This window comes from Pezoporus flaviventris, unplaced genomic scaffold, assembly GCF_033815535.1.
Source record: "Pezoporus flaviventris isolate CSIRO_AGI_PZ_B2104156 unplaced genomic scaffold, CSIRO_AGI_Pfla_v1 ptg000031l, whole genome shotgun sequence".
Taxonomy (NCBI): domain Eukaryota; kingdom Metazoa; phylum Chordata; class Aves; order Psittaciformes; family Psittacidae; genus Pezoporus; species Pezoporus flaviventris.
This window is the reverse complement of record NW_026892579.1, coordinates 64,282,198-64,308,409: the sequence shown is the minus strand read 5'-3', so window position 1 is coordinate 64,308,409 and position 26,212 is coordinate 64,282,198.

Sequence of the window (26,212 nt, the reverse complement as noted above, 5' to 3'; positions counted from 1 at the left end):
GAAGATCTTGCACAATCTCTTCCTCTTACTCATTTTGTGTCCTCAGCACAGCTCACCACAGAGCTGGGGACTACATCCAGAGTCTGCAGCAGGCATGGGGAAGATCATTGTGAGATCTAACAGAGTAAAACCTGCAAGACTCTATGTTATATCTGTCACTCTAGTAAGTGCATGAGTTCCTGGTTCTTCTTATTTTCTCATGGTATCCAAGGAATTCAGAACCTGTTCAGGTACAAGAGAAATTTTGCCTATTTTTGCCATCCACCCCTCTTCTACTACATTACCAGAGCCTGATGAAATGAAATTTCCCTGCTGTGTCCAGCGCTAACATCTGCTCTGTTGGCTGCCCCCACTTAGCTCCCCTGAACTTCAGCTTACAACTGCTTGCTTAAAAAGCAAGCAATTGAAACCTCCAACCCCCCACTTTAATAATTAAAATAAATAACTGGAAATAAATGATAAACACTTTTCTGACATCACGTTAAGGTTGTGGAGGACACTTATGCTAAGGCTGAAAGTCAGCTTTGGGGCCAAGTGCCTCAGCTCCTCAAGGGACTCAAACCATTGAAACTCATTCTTCATTTCTCCTCTTGTTGTTGCTAACAGAAACTACTTAAGAGTCAACAGCAACTTCACCATTCTGTTGTATACATAATCCCCCAACACATTAACGATATCAAAATACCACCAGCACTACTGCCCCCTAAATGTTCTCACTGTCAGCCACTCCGCAGTAGGAAGGAGCTGCCATCCCCTTTTCTGGGGCTCGAATTGATTGTCACAGGAACCAGCCCAACTCCCTTTGCTAAGCTTATATATTAGGGATGCCATAAAAGCAATGTGGTCACTTAGACAAGCTGTATTCTGGTCCACTGGATAACCTTTTAATGGAGTCACTTAGGTCAGGAAAAGGGATTATTCCCCTTTAGAGCAGCTCTGTTGTTTTGACCTTGGTAGATGAAATTATTTATTTGAGAATGAAAGTTAAATAAATGAAAAGCAACACAAGGCCCAAGAACTTGATCTTGTTTGTTTGTTCTTGAGTGTTGAAGGCTTTCATTTGTGGTTGAAGGGGGAAGGAAAAGGGGGAATGAACATTTTTTTTATGGAAACTTCTCCTTTGTCAAAAAGCCTCATTACCTCAAAAGAACTTCTTGAGGAAAAAACTTGCAGACTCTCTACTTCTGCAGCTCTTACCACCAAAATTCAGCATTCACACAGTCCAGAGCAGATTTTAGTCTAGAATTAGGAGTCCTATCATTCAGGGGTCCTAGAGTCAGGAATTCTATGACTCTACGAGCCCTTGGCAAATATGAGCTAATGCAGCAGAATTCCAGCCTTTGCTGCTGCCTGTACTGGCTTTGCCACTTCATACTGAAAACCTCTGCAAAACACTCCAAACTGCCATTCCCAGTGACCTGCTGCATACAACCTGCTTTGAAATCTGACTTCTTCCTTGAGGATTGACACCTGTAAAACTAAACATGGGTTTTCCCTTAAAGAAAGAAAGAAAAAGAAAATCCTTTTGGAGTTCAGATTTCATTCCTTATCACCCGCAGCAAAGGAGGGCAAGACTGAGACCTAACTGAAAAGCTGCTCAGCAGCCAGACCCAGGGGTGAGCAGGGATGAGCTCTGCCCTGGGCAAGGGGCTGGTTTCCAGCTTGCCCCTTTTCTTCCCTCACTTCTGTGTGCTGCCTACTGAAGGTCCAAGTTCTTCAGGGCTGAAGGTGCCCCACATATCTGCACACAGCTGCTCCCAAGAGAGCAGTGAACCTCATCACCCTCCAGGCAAAGAGCTGCTTGGGCACTCAGCAAGACCGACTCTGAGGTGTTTGCAAGGTGTGAAGCAAGGCTAATTTTAAACCTTGAAGCCAAGTGTTCATCTGTAATTGCTTCAGGAATAAACCATAGATTAATAATCCCGTTAATCCTTCTGTCAGCAGACTAACCTGCCTCCTTAATCCTACTCCCTGAAATAAACCATGGAGCTAATTTGAATCATTACTACTGCCACTGCCCTTGAGCAAGAGACAGAGTCTACTGAGCTGGCTGAAGTGGAGCCAGCCTCAGGGCTGAGTCTGATGGGGATCGGGAGACTTTACATTCATGTCAATGGGGTGGGAGGAAAGATATCCCTTAGGGCTTCTTGGCATTCACTAAAATAATAGAACAAGCCATCCCTTGTATTAATAGGCACCTCCCTTGGAAGCTATGGCAGGGGTAGTTCTCTCCAGCTTATCTATTCACGACTTGGCTCAGATAATGAGTTTTGGCCTGTCTGCATCCACTTACTCAAAGGAACTCACGCAGCCCAGCCCTGCATCAGGTCACTGAAGAAGCAGCTATAAACCTCTTTGCTTCCTAATGACCAATTCTATACAACCTTCTTTCATTCAGAAAAGGCTTTTGGTAGCTAAGTCACACGTCCAACATGATCAGTTAAACTACAAAGTTCCTCTAGCACGACCACCAAGAAGAAAGCAAAAGTTACCATCATTTAAAGGAACCTATTTCTTCCTCCCTGCTTACTATTTCAGACCTTTCTCCCCAGAACACCACTATATAGTCTCAACTTGTTATACAAAAGCTGTTCCTCTTGGAGAGCACCACACACACACACACCCACACACACAGATGATTACTAATAAATTGCAATGCTCTGGCTTTCACAAATCAATTCTGGCTTAATCTTGCCAATCAGAGTCACCAACAAGTCCTCAGTTCTAGCCACCTCATTTTTGGTCCAACTACAAGCAGGAATTCTAATACTTAAGTTGCAATTCCATATAATAAAGACTGATGTTTAAAAAAATACTGTCTTTGTTCAAAAAATATTTAAAGTAAGCTCAAAAGCTTTTAGTTCTACTATTTCTAAAGGAAATGATTGCTATTTTTCTTGGGAAATTGAGTTTGCACCCCTACCTAGAACATCATTTACTTCTATTTTTTTAATACCTATAAATTGGATTTGACATGTCTTCCTTTATTAAGCTGCTAAATTTGTCCTGGAGTAAATGTGTGCTTATTTCAAGCAGTTTAACACAGGGGTTCGAAACTATCAGGGCTGCCAGGGCAGAACTTTGAACTTTATGCTCCCAAGTAATGTGTGGCCTTGACCTTGCCAAAAACTTTGTTTTATGTTTAAATGGTCACAGATTTAATAACGGGCTGCAAGAAAGACTTGCCATTAACTACCTCCTTTACTTGCCTCCCCGTTAACAAAACACTTATGTCTGCAGTGGATGCTGTAAGAACTGAATTAGTTATCTAGGATAATCTGTCCACATTAGCAAATGGTGTCCCACTAGGTCAATAGAGAAATTAATTGTGGGATTCTTGTCAAATCCACATTGTTTCCTGGCGCAGTTGCAAGCCACTCAATTAGACACCTTTCAAGGCCTTTTGCTGGTCTAAATGTAGCTAATTGCTCCAGTTCTGGTCGGGGATGATTCATCTCCCAGATGTCTCGGACCTCTCCGCAGCTCTAATATCAATACATACATCCAGCCGACAGGATATTCTTGTGAACAGGATATTTTTACTCATGCCTCCCTCTTATATGATTAATCCCAAACAAGGAAGGTCTCCTGAATCACGCTCTTGACACGGCAACTCCTTTACGTCTGCTGGCTTCCCACACACGAGGGACTGGGCATGAATGCAGCCCCTTTGTCAGCGCTCTCCAGGTGCAGCACTATTCACACTTGAGCTTGACAGCATAACATAACAGTTTTTATGTGCCGGTCTCCTCTGTCAAGTATTCTTTTCTCTTCTGCTGCTTCCTCATTTGTCCATGTATCAGTGGCAGGGCTGGCCAAATTGAAAATGAATGAAGCACAAAGAAAGATTGTGGTTTCCACAGTGACAGTCTATGGGAAAACAGCACACGGGTTGGTTTTTTTATGGAGTCCTCAAAGGTCACTGGTAGCACTTGTAGCTGCAAGTCCCATAGGAAAAGACCAGAGCATCTGGTCTGCTTGTTAGCAGCTTTCAAGGAGGAATCCTTCGGAACTGTTGCTTAAGAGCCATGGGGGAAGTGAGGGTAGAGATTAAAAACATAATAACCTTCAACTTCTTCCCCAAAGCCTTTTGCATCAGAGTAGATTCAGGAACACATGAATGAAGGAGAGAGGCAGCCTAGTAACTCCGTCCCCATGGTGTAGGATGCAGCATTGTACATGGAAGGTGTTTGCTCTCAGCCTTGGTGGGTGGCTGCAACATGAAACTTGAACTAGATCTGGCTATATAAAACCTCAGCGAGGCTCCCTGTGTGAAACATGCACTCACCTGCCATGAACACAACCAGCCACCGGATGTCTTCATTGCTCCATGCCCACCGAAAAGCATTTCCCCACCAGTGGAAAATGGGGTCTCTTAAGGATGGCAATACACACAATGACACTTGGAAGATAACTGCTCAGGTCACTAGAGCATCACATCTATGCTTTAGTAGGAAGAGATGCACAGGGGTTAGGACATCAGCTTGAGGAGCCAGTGTTTGTTCAACACAGTGCTGACTTTCCATGAGATGAGCTAAATCACCCGAGTTTCTCACCAACAAACTGGAACACCAGATATCCCCCATTTATGCAAGTGTCAAGAGAATGGCACAGTGTTCAGACAGCATTTTATAATACTGAGGTTCCTATTCCAAAAGTGCAGCAATCACTGTCAAGCACTTGCCTTATCTGTGCCCCCTCCACCCTGTGCCGGTTGAGTATGCAGTGCCACAACCACTACAAGGAGCAGCACTGTCCACCACTGGCGCTCAAGCCAGTACTCACCCACCTCCGCACTTCTGCACCCAACTTCAGAAGAAAAAAGGGAGCAAAATGAAGTTGATCTGAAAGGCTTTTCCAACCTAGTTGATCCTGTGATTCTGGTTTCACTTATACACACATACATGCATATACATACAGAGAGACAGCTCCTATAAGCAAGAGTTGTAAAGTGGTGGTAGGCAGAGACTGGCACTGAGCTGGACAATAGCACTGTGAATACACAGAGCAGAAAGACAGCACCTACTGCCTCCCTTCAGCCCCCTGGAGGGTGTTTGTCAGTTGATTATCTTTATTTCTTCTTTTCCTCCTCTAGTTATCCATCCTTTCCAGCTTTTGCTTGTCAATCCTCTTTCTTGCTCCTCCTCATTACTACTGTTCATAATTCTGGTTCACACTCTTCCTCCTGTCACCACTTCCCTGTAGAAATGCTGAGCACAGAGCCCCTAGAAATCCCTCTATACAACCTGACCTCTACGTGCAACAGGAGAGAAGGTTTCTCTCAGCTGGCTGCTCATCCTTACCCATGCCTGCCTCCATGACAATTTGTACTTCAATCATCCTTGCCAGGGCTGGGCTGGAGATACTTCCAAACAGCTCATGGGAAGCGGCTACTCCATGTGGTTGTACAGCACACTCTGCTCCCCAGCTTCACCATCCTTATTCCCAGCATATGTGCTGCCAGCACTTGGCTGACTCACATCTGGAAATGCCCTTTCCAGTTCTGTACCAGTGAGGTTTGCTGTGAACACAGGAAGAAAAGGCTCAAGAGATGCAGCCTGAATGCTAAACCTAAAGTAACACATGATTTCAGTAAACCCTGTTCCTGAGCTCTCACAAGGCCTCAGCACAGCATTATGAAGAAATTTATCTTTCTTATCAAAACTACTGACGTGCTAACAACTGCATACTTGGTTAAGTGCTTTCATATGGCTGGGTCTATGTCTGATACAGCAGCCACTCAAATCCTGCTGACTCAGACTTTCTTGGGGATTCCACTACCCCTTGGATCAGCTCTGCCTTTGGGGGACGTGTAAACCCCTACAGTGTTAAAACCAACTTACTTAAGGGTTTCTGCTGTTGTTGATTCCCTTAGGATCTCAAGAAATCATAACAGCGGCAAAGTCCCCACTCTAATCTTCCCCATTACCATTGTAGTAAGTGACCAGGATTGTTTTCTTAGTGCAATAAAATCATTAAGCAACTTACTCATTTCTCTGCAGTGAGCAGTCTAATGAATTCTTGCACTTTCAGCAAGGTGGTAAGCCTCTCACTGGCTAGCAGATGCACTATTCTCATTCCTAAAGTAGCTGAGGTCCCAGAGGCAGCAGACGACGCAGTGCTCAGGGCAACAGGTTGTAGCAAGGATATCAAGTACCTCTGTAAACTTTCTCACCCCAAAAGTCTGATATTTCGAGTGACCACTCTATGGTAACCTCCTGAGAGGTGAACCACACGGTATTTTAAGTCTAGAATCATGTTTGTTCATAAAAGAATTATGTTATTTAGTATATTATTGCTCCGCTGTTTAGGAGCATCACTGTTAGGTGATACACCTAAATGTGCACGGCAGCTATTACTACTAAAACTGATGATACACTATCTCTTCATTTTATTTTCAGGATGCTTTTCTTTAGTTATTCAACTTGTTCTGACTAACAGTCATTCTCTTATGCGTGCTTTCTGTCTCACACTGTCAGGCTTGCAGGCATTTTCTCCTGATTTCCATTTCAGTTTCAATGTTCCAGGTCACTTTTTAAGAGCTCCAGAAAATGAAACAACAGTTAAGTCTTTTGTTTCACTTTGTTTTAAAGAATAAAGCTAATGAAAAGTAGGTCAAGCTGAACCCTGTTTTCCCCAAGCACTGTTGTTGAAATCTGTTAGCAACTTGTATCTCCATTCTTCTCTTAGCTGCAGTGTTCACAAGCTCCCTAAGCATGTATTCACATGCCAATCGTGACAAACAGACCAACTCCGACAGAAGAGATGAATCCCAAATTTGAGCAAGTAGCTCTTCAGGGACGCTAAAAATAAAACCCAGCCCAAAACCCACAAAAAATGAACATCACCCACATCCAGAAATTCACATTTCTTTTGGGCTTATTTCCAAGCTACGCCTTAAGCATTGAATAGGGATTAATGCAGAATACACACACAGAAGTTTGTTATTCCACTGCTGCTCAGAGAATTCAATGCCAGAGAGAGCAATGCAACATGTGTAAGGGGACAAAAGCCCCTTATAGCAAAGGCTTGCAATTTAAGATGAAAAGTAGGTGTTCTGCTCTGCTGACGATTGTAATCCTTGTTACAACAAGCAGGGCTACAAATCCCTTCTCGACACCAGCACCAGAGCTACACCTAAGCACACTCCTGTGTGATTTGGTGTTTGCATTCAGCTTGCGCATAGCCAGCAAGCTGGGAAACGCAACCACAGGTCTCCACTGCATCTGCTTTAAAAGTCCAAGGACCTGCAGCACCACGCACCCAAGAAGAGCCTGGCCCAGTTGAAAGCAGGACGCCTTCTCTTCCAGCACCTGCATGGTCACATACAAAGCACAGCTCATTCAGAAGCGCTCAAAATCTAAGTAGACAAGGCAACAGAGGTCTTACATTAATAACTTCACAGATGAGAATGCGAAGCACAGAGTAAGTACATACATGGACTGTTGAGTTAACACACACTGCCTGTGGCAGAGCATGAGTTTAGTGGGTTTTTTACTTCATTACCTTTTTTTAGCAGTACTGCTTGGCTTAGGCTGCCTTCTGTGAGCAAACACTGATCTTTCCATTTGTAACTTTGGTTTTGGGCACACGAATTGGTGGACAGAGCAACATCTCAGCTGAATCTGTTGTGGCTCTTGGGTCAAGAGCTGATCTAAGTTAGTTCCCCGAGAGATCAGGGCTCTAGAAAGGCACAGTTGCTGTCTAATTAACACCAATACAAAGCCATTTCAGAATCCTAAGAAAACAGCCTCTCCTCACATCACTATTAACCCTTTTGAGCATTCAGAACCTACACAGGGTCTTTTTGGCTTTGATTTCATCTGTATTTAGGTGTAAGCCCTCCAGCAAAGGCCCAAACACGTATCCTCTTCCATCTTTCCATTTCTCCTTGACATTTCATTTTCCACCTTGGAAGGTTTATATGGAAAAGCCAGAAATCCAGCAATCCAAGCTAAAACCTATTTCTGATGGCACAGAACCAGGGTAAGGCCTGAAAGTTATGCCACTACAGAGAAGACTTCCACCAGTGGAATAATCCCTCCTTAGGAACAGAGGGAAGCTTGGAAACCAATGTTAAAGAATACACTTCACCCTGGAGCTGGATATTCTGCTGCACTCAAGCACTAGGCATTACAATGCCTGAGCTGGGGGAAATGGTTGTCTTGGGCATCACAACCTCAGCAGATAGCTGAAGCCAGCTGGTAGCGTGGCTATAACTCACCCCATTATATGATAGGGTTTATACACTATACTCAGATACTATTTCCCCCCTATTACTGAGACAACACAAAGAACTGATTTGCAGCTGAAATTCACTGTTGGTCTCAAACTTGTCCAGAGCATCTGCTAAGGGTTTTTTCAATAAAATGAAAGCATGTCTTGCCTCTGTATGGTTTGAAATGGGAGAAGCAGCAAAACAGCAAGCTAGAGAAGTGCTACCCTCGCAGAAATCTGTAATGACATTTTCAGTCTGTTCACATGAGATAGAGCACAAATTGCTTCAGAATTTTGCCCCAAAGTGTGAAGCAAGAAAGTGAGACAGCAAAAGTGAGAAAACTTAAACAGGAACCTGTAAACTCACTCCCCACTGCACAGAAAGTCTGTTTAACTGAGGAGTTGGCTGCAGGCTGCGCTGCTTTTCAGCTGTAGGTCACTGGTTTGAATCCAGCCCAAGTGGAAGGGGCAGGGCCACTGCTGGCTGGCAGATGTCAATTGCCTCCTGTGATAAGAGCTATCGACAGCCCAGAGCACAGCACACAGGTAGAAATATCCCCAAAATCTCAGCCGTCTACAGTAAATTCACCTTTGCTGGGCTGAGACTGGGATGCTTTCACCAAGCATGAATGAAAGCGCACTGAGAAAGAGGCACATGGGAGAAGCTCACGCTATTGCAGTCTGCTAAACATGAACAAATGAAGCTGGTCACCTGGCACAGGCTCCACGTGGTTGATCCACATACAAAAGCACAAGAAAAACTTTGACTGCTGCAGGAAGAAAAGGATCAAAATCACAGATTTTTACATCATTAAATCAAATAGTAGAACTACAGCAAGAATTATCATATAACTGATACTAACATGGTTATTATTTAACCTTATATGGTATTTTCTTTATTCATAGAATCAATGTTTTAGATTGAAAGGGACCTTAAAGCTCACCCAGTTCAAATCCCCTGCCACGGGCAGGGACACCTTCCACTAGACCAGGTTGCTCCAACCTAGCCTTGAACACTGTCAGTGATGGGGCATTCACAACTTCCCTTGCCAGCCTGTTCTAGTGCCTCACCACCCTCATAGTAAAGAATTTCTTCCTAATGTCTAATCTAAATCTCTTCCCTGTCAGTTTAAAGCTATTCCCCCTTCTCCTGTCCCTGCAGGCCCTTGTAAAAAGCACCTCTCAAGATTTCTTGTAGCCCCTTTAGGTATTGGAAGACTTACAAGGTCTCCCTGGAGCCTTCTCTTCTCCAGACTGAGCAAGCCCAGCGCTCTCGGGCTCTCGTGTCAACTGAATTGGAGTTTCTTTTCCATTCTGTTGTAATTCTTTTTTCTTTTATGAATGTAATTACATTTCCACAAACGTCATGTCTACAAAGGGAGCTTGCCAGAAAGCTATTAAGACTCGCACTTGTCTTGCTGTGGTGCCAGATGCAGCTCGCATTGATTTTCTGAAGATCATGAGGTGTCTCATTTTGCCCAATTCTCCCCATCTCAGTGAAGGCACATGTGTGGACATGAGCACAGCCAGCTTACAAAGGTGTCAGCTCATCACATCACCACATTTTGTTCGCTTCCACCGCAAGCAACCTACAAGTCACCTCCATTATTAGGCACCATTAGAAAACAGTATTAAAGAATGAGAACTACTATTTCCACAGGAGATTACTCAGACCTGCTGCAGTCATCTGAAGGAAGGGGCTGCGCAAATATGAGCATACACAGAGTTTTCCCATTCCTGGATTCCTGTGGAACAAACCTGGAATTCTGCCTTGCCTTTTTCATTACCATGTTTTCGCTATCTTCTACCACCTGCCACATTAGTAAGCTACCAGAAATGAAAGACTAAGTCATCTTAGGGTAAGCTTTGTTATTCTTTATTAATGCTCTATAAATCAGGCTCATTATAAATAAGGGAATGTTCATTAATCAATGCTCTAAAAATATTTTATTTGGCTGAGAGTGTCAAATTGGGAAAGTAACAAAGGAAAAATTAAAGCCATGTGCTAGAAGTGGGTTCATGACTGCATGCTTACGTCAGCAAAGCCTCCTAACTGCACAAACAATTACCATAGATCATGTTAACTTTCATTAAATAAAACCATGCTGAAAACCAGTAGTACAATCCTTATAAAACACACATGTTTTCTAATACATTTGTGTAAGCAGGAAGGCATTTTGCGCTCAGCTAACTGCAAACTTGGGTTGCACTTGTGTAAGTGCAGGCAGAATTTTTCCTGCTGGTTTTTCATTCATAGATACCTTACAGTGTTGTCTGAAAAACCCATTTCTAGTAGTTTGCCCTATAGACAGAGCAATGATATCCTCCTTGTAAAACAGACTATAGTGCTGAGTGACAAAGAGGACTAAAGATCACGGATACACAGACTTCACGTCTTAGCCCGTTACTACCTACTTATTTAATCTTTGATAAGCCATTTACAACAAAGTGTTTAAACCTGGCTGAGAACAGATCATAGAATCACAGAATGGTTTGGGTTGGAAAGGACCTTAAGCTCAACCAGTTCCAGCCCCCTGCCATGGGCAGGGACACCTCACACTAAACCATGCCACCCAAGGCTCTGTCCATCCTGGCCTTGAATGCTGCCAGGGATGGAGCATTTACCACCTCTTTATGCAACCTGTGCCAGCGCCTCATCACCCTCACACTGAAGAACTTCTTCCTTACATTTAACCTGAATCATCAGTTAGCATGAACTGATGTGTCCATTAACTAATAACATAGTCCCTTGGTTGTGTATTACCTGGTGTCAACTGGGGTCTGCTTTCCTTAACATAAAGTTAGCCAACACTATCTACATTAGGAGAAGCTGTGCCAAGAACACATCAGAAGTAAATTCTCCCAGAGAAGGAACAAGTTAAACCAGCAAAATAAGATATCAGGTCTCTGTGCAAAGTAACTGCCAGTGAGAGGGGGATCTAGTTGCTGTCACTGTTTGTGCAAGATCTTTGTAGAGCGCTAGAAAAGTGCTTTATAAACAGAAAAGAAACATTTGTCACATGCAGAAGTCTAAAGCAGATGTGACTCAGGAGCTGTGGCAACAGAAGAACATAGTCACTTCCCTAGATGACAGCAAACCACATGAACCACATAAGCTTCAATTTCCAGCCTGGGCCCATTTCTAGGTTGGTTTTCTTCTTTTTCCACATTTCTGTTTACTGATATTTATATACCAGCAGTTCCTAGAGGTCCCAAGTCATAGCCCACTCCTATTGAACTAGGCATCATGAACAATAAGTACAGCAAAATAAAACACAGTGAGACCATCTACAAGCAGTCAGCAGTTAGAGCAGACAAGAGACTCACACTCATTTTGCTAATATAGGCAGAAAAGACCAGCACATTTAGCCTCATGGTTAAGTCAGTGAAAACATATACCTGGAAAGAAGGTGCTGATACAGGGCTAGAGAAAAAAATGATAATAATTGAAAAATTAGCTGGGATTTAGGTAACAAATCCCAGCCAAATGATCCACTTGTGGGTCATCCATGTGATGACATCGCTGGCCACTGAGGTGAATGCAGCCTGACCACAGAGCAGTGCAATTCTTGCATTGCCTGAGCCTGGTTTTGCATGTTTCTCCCGTTTAAGTTTCTAAGCACTAATGGTTATCAAACGAGCGGCTGTTTATTTGATAAAGGGATGTGTACCCTGTGGTGCTGGTAGTTTTGGTGTACACCATGTACAAACTCTAGAACGGTGTTTACCAGGGCTTTTGTTTGCATTCAGACGTGTAGGAGAAAATAAAGAGGATAACTTGAGCCTTGTCATCCTTGCAGTTTCATCTCTGAGCTTTAGCTCCTGATGTTTATTAATCAGTTGTGGCCTCTTGTGTTGGCAGAGTCAAAATAATGCTCTGCCATGGTTCTAATCAGAGATAAGCACCAGCTGTATCTATAGAATAAACTCAGATTTGCTGCACAGATTTCAGGTTGTGCAAACCCCTCTCTCATGATCTGCAGGAGGACAACCCGCTCAGTGGCAGTGTGGGACTGAAAGCCCCTGACGTGCAGTGAAAACAAATGCCTGCCCTCTTACAGGCCCGGTGCACATAGCACCCATTTGCTGATGAGCTGCATTGATTCTGTGAAGTGTCCCATGAAATATGCCTTCAAAGCAGCGAAAAAAATCCCACCCTGAAAGAGGACAACCACTGTGACAGCTACAGAACCTTCTTTGTGTCTTTGCTCTTCCCTTCGAACTGAGGTCTTAGCCAGGAACTCGCACAGCAGGATGGAGGGAAGCCGTGGTTATTCACTAGATCCTGTGGTCACTTCCCTCATTCACCTGGTTCTGTAGCTGTATGCTGAGGTTTCAGAGCCAAAATCAGCCCTTTAAATCACTTGGAACTCTACCACGCATCAGGTAGACTATTATGGGAGCAAGGTGCTGCATTAGCACAGCTACAAGTGGACAATATAGATCTCCTTCACACAGGGGAGAGGAGAAGTCTTGCTGAAAGTTTCATGATAAAATAAGAAACTGATTAAAAAATAATTAAGTTTTAGCTGGACTTCCCTCACAGCCTTTTCCATGTTTTTCCTAAATTATCTAAATAGGGGTAGGAAAGGAAAAGGGGAAAAATTCCAGTGTCAAAAGAGGAAAAAGCCAAATAATAGCATCTCCAAGGGATGCTAAAAAGCGACCCGTGCACATGCAGTCTACAAAGTCTGAGCTTTCTGCTGTCTCCTCTTGCTCATTCACAGAGCTGCATCTGTGCAACTTTTGCACACACTTCAACAAGCACACACAGTGACTGGAGATGGTGAACTTCGCTTCTCTCTCCTTCATCCCCATGGAAAACTGGCTTTTTAATTAGAGGAAAATGTCTTGAACACAGTAATTACTTTTCCTCTCTACTCACAAAGCTCATTTCACCTGGATTGCCTGAAAGCATTGAGATAAGGAGTGTGGGGAAGTCTGCAAATCACACTGGAAAATTAAATGAAATGCACAAGTATGTTAATACTTGGTGAAGACTTCCCTCCCCAAGGAAGGGGTCAGTCCATGAGATAAGCCAGCCCATTCTGCCCCTCCCTGAACTCAGATGGAACTCCAGCTGACTCAAACAATACCCTTCCATGCTGAATTGCTGGATGGTTATCTAATGCAGACCTTCACTGATTGCATTATTTATCCATATGACCCTTCCTGAAAGCAGCCCAAGTCACAGGGTGAGCCTCTGTTCTAAAACCCAAATTGCCAAGTGCTTTCCACCCAGAAGCAAGGAGCTCATCTCAGCTCTACCTCTGCAAATAGCAACATCTCAGAGACTTCAACAAGAGCAAAACCAGGCCCTCCAGTGCTATGACAGAGCCATAGAATGGTTTGGTTTGGGTTGGAAGGGACCTTAACCCTGCTGCAAACCCCTGCCATAGGCAGGGATACCTTCCATTAGAGCAGCTTGCTCCAAGCCCCTGTGTCCAACCTGGCCTTGAACACTGCCAGGGATGGGGCAGCCACAGCTCCTCTGGGCACCCTGTGCCAGCACCTCAGCACCCTCACAGGGAAGAATTTCTTCCTAATGTCTAGTCTAAATCCACCCTCTTGTATATATGACAAACATGGGAACAAAAGGTTCAGTCCAGATCACTTAACCAACAGACCCAATCCGAATCCAGCTTTTACTTAAAGAACTACAAATACAGTAAGGGTAAAAGTGGCTTGTTTCTGAATATGCGAAGTTATTTCCAGGTTGGGCATGCTTCACCACAAACCAGGGCTGCTGCAGCATTGTATGAGACAATTTTCATCTGTTATTTTATAATAGACAGGGAAACCTGTCCCACTGGCAACCATCTGATGTTCCCAGGTATTAATCTTATGTTCAGCACTTAGCCCTGTTCACAGATTAACTAGATTTATGTTTAATAGAGAAATCCATTAGTAGGAGGGTTTAATAATGTTTTTCTTACCCAGTTCCTGAAACTTTCTGCATATGTTCCACCACAGCTAACAAATGTTTTGGGAAGGAGATATAGTGAGGACATAATGAGCTGTAAGAGGTAAAAGAGAGGTGGTAGCTAGGGAGAAAGGAAAAGGGGGAATTCAAGCAATCCAAAACTCGAGCCAAAGACTCATTGAATCCAGCAGGCCTTGGATAAAACTTGTGCTGATGTTAGACATGCAACTTTGCACACTACAAATAAAAGGGGCAGAACTGATCCTTTCTTTCTTTGTTATGCTGAGGGAAGAGGGGACATAGGAAAAGAAGGACTTAATGCAAGCAAATGCATATGGAAGAGCCCTTGAAAGATGTGTGAGGGATGGAGTCATGCTAGGAAGAAAAATAGAATGGTCCTGCATGAAAATAAATACAGCAGGCAGCTTAGCTGGGCTGGCTCAGCAGTAAGGACTCAGTAACCAGAGATGACGAAGATGGGGGGAAAGATGCATCCTTTGGAAGCTTTGGAAGCCCTTTGCTGGAGACACCTGCCAGCAACACTGCTGGAGGAGGCAGAGCTGCACCAAAGGATGCTCTCTAAACCTCTGACCGTGCTTGGAGCACAGAGCTAAACTTACACCCCTGCATCCCAACTCAAACCCCAGGGAGACAGGAGACAGACTGGCCCCTCTTAAGCTGCTTGCTTAGCAGTAAATAGCATGAAATAATCTGCTACTGCTAGCCTTTCTGAGTACCAGATCTAGAAAACCCATCCTGAGCTTGCAGCAAAGTTTGTGTCCCATTTCCCACACCAAAAGGGGAAAAATCCAACCATAAAGAAACTTTAAATAAGGCTTAAAAGCATGACAGCTTAGGAGTGGTTAGGAAACATTCCATTCCTTGCCCCCAGGAAACACTTTTATAGGAATAGCCATTTGTTAGTGTTTAACGTTGTAATAAAGTTCATGGCAACGGTGACAAAAATGAAATAGGGGTTTGAAAGTTTTTCTATCAGCTGTGCTTTATTTTAAAGGGGAAAAAACATGGCCAGAGACTATATTATGAGGGAAAAGCTCCTATTAAAAAGAATGCTTAGTGCAGGCAGAAAAAGTCCTCAGAAATGAAGCAAGTTGCATCTGACCTGATCCGATGTGAAGTGTGCTAAATCCTCCCCATTCCATTTCCACCTGCATATCAGCTTTGCTTCCTCTTTCACACTCAGCCCTCAGATGTGGGAATAATAAAGGAGAAATGAGACACTGCTATTGTTTTCGAAACCATACCAGCTTCTTCTGAATTTATTGTCAAGCTCTCTTTTTTGGCAGGGATAACAAGAGAGGTCAGACTAGAACAGAGCTGCAGGTGTGCAGCTACAATCCACACCGCTGCTTTGTGTGGGGATGAATGAAAACATGGGGGTTTTTAAACTCTGCCCAACAATCCAGAGGCTCTTTTATCTCTCCTTGAGGGATGCTGGAGGGGAGCTGCTCAGCTGCTGCTCTATCAGATACATTTGGTCCTGCTGACTCCTGGGCTGGGAAGCTTTTTGTTACAGCTGATGTGTACATCTGGTCTTTTCTCCTTTAGGTTTCATGCACCTTTGCATACGGTGTTGGGAAAGCAAGTAAGAACAAGCCAAACCTGAAATCAAAACCAAGTCAGCACTGAAAGGAGACTGGAATAAGGTTTTGATATTCTCATTATTACAAGAATACAGAGAAGCTCTTTATGTGAAGGGGATGCTCAGCAACAAAACCAGTGCAATGCTGTGGGGAATGCAGAGATACTGACACTTCCACTACGAAAAGACACTGATTTAGGACTTGCACTTATTTTTGTAATCAAGTATTCAAGCTGATGTTTCACTTTTGGCCTTACAGATCCCATTTGTGAGTGAAGCAGAAGTTACAAAGCATTTTGGGAATTTGTTATTTGGTTATTTGTTATCTGGGGGAGGATGGACCTGAAATACAGCAATAAAGGTAGGACACATCTGTGCCTGAATTGCTGGGGGGACAGCAGAGATCTAAGAAAACCTGATCTCATTGGATTCATTCTGTAACCACAGAAATACGGATTTCCTTCCTATTGTGTCTCAGTGTCACCACCACACAAAAGTCCTTGAAGCAACTTTGCACTCAACAGTTCCCACCTAGACATTGAAATAAGTGACCATATCACAAGAATTCAGCTTTTGGGTGGGCAGAGGAAACACCTCTCAGCCCTCACAGAAAGCAAGATGAACTTCTCCTGCCACACTCTTGAGCTGGGAAATGGGACTGAACACTTTAGGAAACGGAGGCTATTTTATGTCTTTGCTTCAGCTGGAAAACAAGTCAGCAAATTCACCTTTGAGTCTGCCTCAAAAGCCTGAAATTCAGACTGAAAGCAACCAATGGCATATTTGTACTGCTGGTGCACACACCATGGACCTGGTTCTGCCAACACCCACACCAGAAACTGCAGTACACTCACTTCCCAGGAGGACCAGCAGCCCCAGGATAACACTTAAGCAAACAACAGTGTTTTACTACTGACCTTGAGCTGAAAATACCTACGTTTGCTCACGTAACTGACTTACAGCTGGGGCACCATCATGCTGTTCTTTGACCACTGCAGTAATAAGGTCCTGTACCTTAAAAAACATGTAATCTCTGACCACATTGGCAGCTCCACACCTTTTGATGAGGAGAATATCCACATCTTTGCAAATCTTATGCAGAATCTTGGACGTCAGGCTCTAGGTGTGGAAAATCTTGCCTTTAAAGCAAAATCACATCCTGGAAGTATCCCAAGTAGGTGTCTTTCAAGCTTCCTGCTAGAAAAAACAACTGCAAGCATAAATCATAGAATCATAGAATAGTTAGGGTTGGAAAGGACCTTAAGATCATCCAGTTCCAACCCCCCTGCCATGGGCAGGGACACCTCACACTAAACCATATCACCCAAGGCTCTGTCCACCCTGGCCTTGAACACTGCCAGGGATGGAGGGTTCACAACCTCCCTGGGCAACCCATTCCAGTGCCTCACCACCCTTACAGTACAGAACTTCTTCCTTATATCCAATCTAAATATACCAGCTCTGCCCCAACTATTAGGCCACTGACTTCAACAAAACAAGTAGCATTACCCCAAATGTATGATAAATACATGGTATAAATAGACAAGTACGGACTGTGCTGTGCCTGTGCTTCATGTCCTACAAAAATGGCAATTTTCTAAGCATTACAAATACACTTTTAAGCCACTCTAGGCTCCAGTACTCACCACTATGGTCTAAGCACCAGTGTTGTCTCTTAGTTATTTAAATAACCCTTGTTCCTGAAGCATTAATGTCCTCAGAATCTACCACACTTTTTTTTGGCTGGGGAACGGAGGCACAGATTTGTCCAAGGCCATGTAAAAAGATATTAATAGTGGAAATTTATGTCATGGCCAACATCTGGTGTAGATTATTTACAAATAAGTTGGCTCTCTCAAAAAAGTAATAGTTTTTAGGTTTGTTTACAAAGTTGCTGCATGTTGTTTCCACTATTTTATTAAGAGCACATGGAGCCATGCTTCCAACCAGCAGCCTTAAAAATAGACTCGGATTCACGGTGGATGAAATTCAAGCTTTGGTTTTGATAAGCATCCAGAAGTCAGGATTAGCCAAACTTCTTTGGTCAGCCAAGAATTTTTAGTAAGACGTTTATTATGGAAAGCTGAAGTATGAGAAACCTGAAGAGAAGTAAGCAATAGTCTTACAGACAAGCCCATGTACCACGTAATGGTGGGATTGGCTGCCCAGGTTTGACATACAAGACACCTTGCAGGAGTAACATGAAATCCTCAGCTACATATGCTGGAGTCAGAATGGAGCTCAGCATCCAAGTCAATGTAAATGGATATGAATGATTTATTTGGGAAGCTGTCCTTGACAGGAACTCCAGTTCCCTTGGACTGATGTCAGGCCTTGGTTAGCCTCTATACACTACTGCATGTAAGACCCGATGTCTGTGCATGGCCACCATGGACAGAGTGTAATGACTCTACACTGAATAAACTCCTGGCTTGCTGAAATAAGCATCAGCACAGCTGACAGCATCACATCAATCATAAAAGTCATCCATTTGGACACCAAGACTTTTGCTCACATGTACTGAACAGTATGTTACCGATATCTTGCCACCAAAAGGCAGGAGAAAGCATGAAAAACATCTAAAGCAGTTTGATCTGAAGAATTCAAAGGTCAAGAGTGCTTTAAGTGTGCTGTATTAGAGACCAGTTGTGAACCGGTTTGCCTGAATGAAGATTTACATCTGGTAATAATGACATCTTTCTGGCGATGGCTGGAACAAAACGTTTTCTGGAAGCCCCCAAAATGGGTTGAATGAGAATACCCTGGAACTAGCAAAAATGCAGTGTCCTAAATTAAAAAAGAACCATGAGCCTAAAGGAAGAGATCTGTTAGTGGCTGGCTGCTCATCCCTACTTTGTTGGCTTATCTTCACTTATAGGTCATTAGAGAAGCCTTTCTTTCCTCTTGCACCCAGCAGTATGGCAGCAGTCTCTGACAGGTTCAGAGGAGCAGCTGCCAGGTTTTCCCAGCAGCAGCAGAACCCGTTTGTCTCATCTAGAATGGCAGAGTACAATGGAACATCAGCTAGGGCAGATGAGGGTTTGTCTTTTATACCAGCACTAGGTTTTCCCTGTGAAATAGCCTAGTTTGTGGATACGTCATGAGGAACTGAAAAGCTATTAGCCTACCAAAGAATGATGTCTGAGACGTCTGGCTCTTCATTTCACTTCTGTTGTTCACTGCTTACACTGGGTTATATTGCATATTGTCATCTGAAGACACTGGCCAGTTACAGAAGGAAAAAGCACATCCAGTATTTAGGAATTTATCAGAGATTAAAAGAATGACAGAGAGCACATTGAAAAATAGAGCTCTACCCACATGGAATCTGCCAAAACCCAGATTCTACAGGATCATAATTGGAGAGCTTTCTGGGCATGAATGGGTGACCTTCACACAAATGCAATTAACTGGACAATTACATTTTGAATTTCCATTTGATTTTTAAACAGAAAGCAAAGGTCAGATGGACAAATACTGGCTTAGAAGGCAGGTAAAAAATTGCTTAACACAAACCTCATTGTTTGAGATTTCTGGAGAGGACACTACCTACCTGTTTGTCCCTCTCTAAGAAACCTGTGAGTTTACCTTGGAACCACAACCTTCTGTTCATTAGCCTGGTACTAGGATGCACTGAACCAGCTTGCTGCCTTTTTAGGACTCTGGCTAACATTTAATCCTGCCAGCCTCCTGCAGACCTGGAAATGGCTGGACCTGTTTCTGTCGCAGCCAGGAAGGATTGCTGCAGTTCTTTCTCCTGAGTCTCATTACTTTGGGTGAGTTGAGATTTCTGTACAAACACAGTTGCAGCCCTTACTGTGAGCTCAGTATCTGGCACTTTAAAGAACAAGGCAGACTTACCCCCTGTAACATCAAAAATACTGAGACCAGCCTTAAGCCAGATGCTGTTCTGAAATAGCAACAGGGAAAGAAATTCCGATAATCACCTTCTCTTGTTGCTCTGTACCCCCACATGAATAGAGGAGACAGGTCTAACACCAATACCCAAGTTACAAATTACTGAGGTCTTCTATACCTGACACAGCCTCTCCTTCTTTGGCTTTTCCCACCCAATACCCACTTCTTCTCCATCATAGAATCACAGAATAGTTAGGGTGAAAAGGACCTTAATATCATCAAATCCCAACCCCCTGTCATGGGCAAGGACACCTCACACTAAACCACGTCACCCAAGACTCTATCCACATCATGGCAGATCTTGCTTTCATTTACCATCCAGGTTCCTTATCTGCTGTAGATCCTACTTTACTAGACCATGGCCAAATCCATATCAGCTTGCGTGTTATGTGATCAAACTGGTGTAAATGAGCATTGCTCAGAGGGCAATTACACCTGCTGAAATGAAGGCCACTTGTTTGCAAACGGGCTTCCAGGTTTTGAGTTTCAAGTTTTAGAAAGTGTTAATGTTCAAAATAGAGTCTAATTTAATTCCCCCTCAGATGATGTGTGTTGTCATGGACAGGCAAATCTATTCAACACAGTGAGGATAAGGACAAATGACTTTTCCCTTCACCTGCTCTTACCCCTCACCACAAAGGTACGGACACCCCCAGCCTTCTCAAGACCTGCAGCACAAAATCAAAGACAAGTGGAAGTTAAAGCTCTGTTTATGAGGAGTTTAGATTTGTTATAAAAGCTGGTTCTGTCCACCTGGCATCATTTAAGCAAGCAGGTGAATATCACTCATTGAAAAATAATGGGCTTGAGGCTCCACTCAGCTATAATGGATTTGCACAGTTATAACTCTGAACAGACCTACGGGATGTTTATGCCCTACAAATAAACAGAAGTAGCTTTTCTTTCAGCAAAATACAATCTGTTTCACCCTAATGATCGATGTTTCCACTACTGAAAGAAATCTCAGTCCTACTTGGCTAACCCCAGTATTAGTCAATAATGACTGTTAGAGTAATACAGCCAATCTTCTGGGAAAAACAATATCATATACATGCTTTGCCAAGGCAAAAATCATAAGCAAAACTATCAGAGCAGCTGACATAAATTAACGTAGCTCCACTGACATCAGTTGCATAAGCTGCAAGTTTTGCAATAGGAAAACAATAAGCAAACTATAGTAGTAGTTCGAGAACACAATAGTGATGTTTCAATTAGCATATTACCCTAAATCACTGGTAATACTAGGTGGGATGATTTCAGTTCTTTTTGTGGTTTTAAGAGTAAAATCTCCTATGGCTAAATAACAACAACCCTAGACAACATGCATGCAAGAAACTGCTAGCCATTTTTAACATTAACAAGCTGTAATTCAGACTTTCTTTATCAGAACACAACTCTGAAGCAGTGTACGGGAAACTCAGCTTTGGCTATATTTCCTGAAGGTTACAACAGGTGATGCTGGAGAAGGCTTTGTCAAATCTTTACTCAACTGCTGCAAATATCTCTTCCCAAATGCCCAATTTTCATAGCATCACAGAATGGTTTCGGCTGGACCTCAAGATCATCCAGCTCCAACCCCCTGCCATAGGTAGGGATGCCTCACACTAGACGGTGTCTCCCAAGGCTCTGTCCAACCCGGCCTTGAACACCACCAGGGATGGAGCATTCACCACTTCTTTGGGCAGCCTGTTCCAGCACCTCACCACCCTCACAATAAAGAACTTCTTCCTTATATCTAACCTGAACTTCCCCTGTTTCAGTTTAAACCCAGCACCCCTTGTCCTATCACTACAGCCCCTGAGGAAGAGTCCCTCTCCAGCACCCTTGTAGGCCCCCTTCAGATACTGGAAGCCGCTCTGAGGTCTCCCTGCAGCTTCTCTTCTCCAGGCTGAATTTTCCATGGAATAAACGACCACTCTGTTCAGATGTGCCCAAAAGGTGCCCATGGAAAAGGCCTTTAGCTGGTGCCACCCAGGACAGACTTTGAATTAACTCCCACAAGCTGATAATCTCATTCGAAAGATCGGTCATCGTTTCCTTGTTTGGTTTGTCCTCTTAACTTGGACCTAGTCTGACCCAGAACTTGCACTTTCTTTCACCAGTGAACCTCCTAACACGCTAACTAAACACAAGTGGCAGGGGGTTGACCTAGATGATCTTTAATGTCTCTTCCAACCCTAATCCAATCCCATGATTCTATGAATGCAGAAGCCCTGTGTTAACAGTCTTGCTCCTGAACTTGCTGCACAGCTCGGAGGAGTGAACTTCACAGTCCATAATCCGGCAGAAGGAACACTAAATAAACTTGGTTCACCTCCAAAAGTGCTCAGCTGAGGTCTTTAATACTGCTCTAGCAATGTATTTCACACAAACTGAACAAACACAAAACCACCAAACCCCAAAACACTGAATCTCAGAGGGACAGGGCAGAGAGTTAGCAATGCAGAAAGACTTCTAACATGATGAAATGGACCCTACACTGACAGACAAGGCTTCATATTTTCTGTGCAAAAAATAAGATGGAATTAGAGGAATTAATGGGGAAAAATAAATCAGAAAATGCTTTACGTGGCAGGTTTGTTAAACTTTACTTTTTTTTTAAGTATGATTATTTTGGCATTTCAGTCCATTCTTTTGCTTCCTTTCCCTTATAAATGCTTTCCTGGTTTTCTTCTTCCATCATTTGTTTTCCTTTTTCTCTCCTATTTTTTAATTCATTGCTCTTTTTCAATTGAGGTAGATAAAAAAACCAAAGAGGAAGACCAGCCTGGGCAGAGGGAGAAAAAAAGTAAAGCCATACAAGTGGAGGAGTGAAAAAATGAAAGGGAAAATACTTTTCAGATGCCAATTATAAAGGAAACTGTCTTTCTCAAAAAAGCAATATCCAAAAAGCCATTTATAAAAGCACAACCTGCACAAACCCAGCAGTATTTGATAATGTCTAAAAATGAGGTCATGGTACAACATGGTCACCTCTTAAAACCTTTCCATTACAGAAATGCTCATATGGGGTGAATGTAGCACCAACAGCACCCAACCAAGACCACATCAAATTTGTGTGCTGATAGGAATTTGGCAGATATAAGGGTAAAGCTTTTGGGGGCAAATCCCCACCTGGAATAAAGGGCTTTATCTGCACTGCAGAGCTCTGCTGATCTCAACCAGCTGATGGTCCGGCCCTTTGTGATTCTAACTATTGTTGTAACTCAGCCCCGTCGGTTCATGACCCAGCTTGCTCTGACACCCCATAAACTTGAGCATTTCAAAGGAGCAGCGCACAATGACCCTACCAGGTTGTCTACTGTCTCCGATTACCCTGTGCTAATCCACAGCTGTTCCTCATCAAAAAAGTAAAGGAATAAGCTCTGCTAACAGCAGCCTGAAAATGTGATGGGATTTTTCCTCTCTACTTTGTATATTTAAATGCTATTTGCATATCTCCCAACCAGAGCTGATTATAAAGTTATTAACCTCTCTCTGAACTTCATTCACATCATAAACTTGGTTTCTTTACCATACAAAGTCTCTTAAGATTCAAGGAATGGAATAGTCAGCATAGGAAACATAGAATCATAGAATGGTTTGGGTTGGAAAGAACTTTCAGATTGTCCAGTTCCAAAGCTCTGCCATGGGCAGGGACACCTCACACTAAACCGTGTCACCCAAGTCTCTGTTCAACCTGGCCTTGAACACTGCCAGGGATGGAGCATTTAGCACTTCTTTGGGCAGCCTGTTCCAGTGCCTCACCACCCTCACAGCAAAGAACTTCATCCTTATATCTAACCTGAACTTTCCCTGTTCTAGTTTAAATCCATTGCCCCCTGTCCTATCACTACACGATTACTGGAATGCACTGTCCAACACTTACCCACAACACAGTTACCCACAATTTCTCATCAGCTGAAAATCATACTGAATTCAGACAATTGCTAGCTCTGTGTTCTAGTGAAACAGTAACAATTACATTTACCTGTAACTCTGCTTACCTAGCTGTACCTAAGATGAAATAAGGGATTTGATGGTATTCTGTCAATGGAAAAGCATGCACACCAGTAATTTTGTCTCTTTAAAATCACATGCATGGGCTCTTCCGATATGTGACAGGGAAGTCCCTACTTTCTATATATGCACAAAGATGTCATAAAGCAAACACTGTGGATATAACAGAGCTAGCAGAATCACAGAATCCCAAGGGTTGGAAGGGACCTCAAAAGATCATCTAGTCCAACCCCCCTGCAAGAGCAGGGTAACCTAGAGTACATCACACAGGAACTTGTCCAGGCGGGCCTTGAATATCTCCAATGTAGGAGACTCCACAAATCCTGGGCAACCTGTTCCAGTGCTCTGTCAGAAGAACCTCTTAACTGAAGGATGGATCAGCCAGCAGTGTGCATCTCTTGGAAAAGCCTTGGGTCTGCACAAGAGCTGTCACTGCTGCTGGCAACAGCCACCCTGTTTATTTGTAGGAGGTGAGGAAAACAGAACAGCCCTTGTGAAGGACCAGTCTGACACAAATTTTATGGACATTAACAGAAATCCTTCCCACTAATTTGTGTGAGCACTGGGTCAAATCCCATGTTTGGCCACTGAAATGATGCTTGTGCACTCGAGATACGAGTAGCTGGAAAGAAACCCAGGAAGTGAGAACCAAGGTCCTCTGCTAGTGCAGAGACTGCTGTCAGAAGTACTGCTGAGAGAGGGGATGTGTTCAGAAAGAGACATAACCCAAAGTTGTGCATTATTTCTCCTTATTAATAGCAATATTATTAATCATGTTCTCTTGCATATACCTTAAACACAACTGTTTGTAGTTTGCTCACCTACACCTACAGATAGAGGGCACAAGAGAAAAATGCAAGCCACTGAATTATTAATAAATGGCACTTGTGGAGTACAAGTGCTACGGCAGAAGTTTGATTTTGTATCAGCATATGGTATCTGATGGCTCAGAAGGTCCAAAGATCACGGGGAAAGACCTGAAGGGTTATATCTTCCTAGCCTCATGTCTCCAACACAGTGCAAAAATTGTAACACCTAAAGACACCACACAGCTCAAACACTGAGTTATGCCTGAGACGAGGAGATAACTTGGCATCAGACACTACAGACTATTCTAGGGCTTTGCCAGAGCTATTGATTCGTGTGCCAAGTAGTCAAATGCTTGTTATGGCTTTGTTATGGTACAAAGCAATGCAGAAGCCGAACGAGTTGCATCTTTGCTTCTACAATTCAACCCTGTGGATTAATTCCTAAATATTTATGTGTTACAGTATAACCTTTCGTACCCGTTCAGTGCTGTTCTCTTGTGATACCTCAAACACCTGGATATCTTACTGCATTTCACCAGAGCAGAACTATTCCAGCATAAATCTTCTTAGCACAGCTCTGTCCACAATGGAGGTGAGGAACAAGAAATTCAGCATCCTTCTGCTTGATTTGCACAGATACAGACACATCTTTTTGCTCTCTTACAACACAAATGGGGAGAAAAATTCAAACAGCAGCTAACAATTGCTGCACACACTGTAATTAAGGACATCTAAGGTTCAAGAGAGAAGTAAACCAGATACAGACAACACAAGTAGGAAGCATCCTTCCCACTGTAACACACATTAGGCGGAGGAATGAAGAACAATAATCTGCAGAAAACAGTATCTGGCCACAGGGACATGCAATTAAATGAACCAGCTATAGGCATGTGAATGCAATGGACAGGGCAACGACTGGATCAAGCTCCTAACAGTAATTCTTCACACTTTCCTGCTCTAACAGTATTAGCCTACAGTAGTTCACAGAATCACAGAACAAGCTGGGTTGGAAGGGACTTTAATGTTATTCAAGCTCTTTTAAAGAAGGGTATTTACCCCATGCTGTAGTTTTCTACTTGTTTAAAGAAACACTATAAAAAATGAAATGCAATTTGCTACAAGTTGAAGCATTAGAAATACAGCAGGCAGCTTATTGGGCATAACTGGCAAAAGTATTAGCTGACATCACTGACAACCAACCCCAGAGCCTCACCGGTGTCCCAGATTCCTAAGCTATTTCATAACCAGACAGAGTACACTTCACCTCTGCTCCTCCTCCCTTCCAGGCCTCCTCCAGGTTTTCTACTCCCCCAAGTCTCCAGATGAAGCACAGTCCTCAGAGCACAGGGCTTTGGGTGATTTCCCACCTGGATGTGACCCCAGGATGCAAGTCAGCTATATTTAGGAAAAACCTGGTTGTAACAAACATGGCAATACCCTCACTTGTATAAATGACCCCACTTGAAGTTCAGACATTCATGTCAGCTCTTTGAGTGCTGCACGGACCTATTTCATTGCACGGGGTGAGGGAAATCCCAGTAAAGCAATAAAGCTCTGTGATGGGGTTTTGCTGGATGGAATTAAAATGCAAAATTCCCTATTTTTGGTACGTGAACGAACAGATGCTCCTGCAGTTTGCCTGATGCACACTGAACTTCTGCAAAGCTTTGAAGGAAACACTGACAATTTGTACTTCAACTCTGGGGAAGAGGGGGGAGAAGGGAGAAAACAGACGAAGTTAAT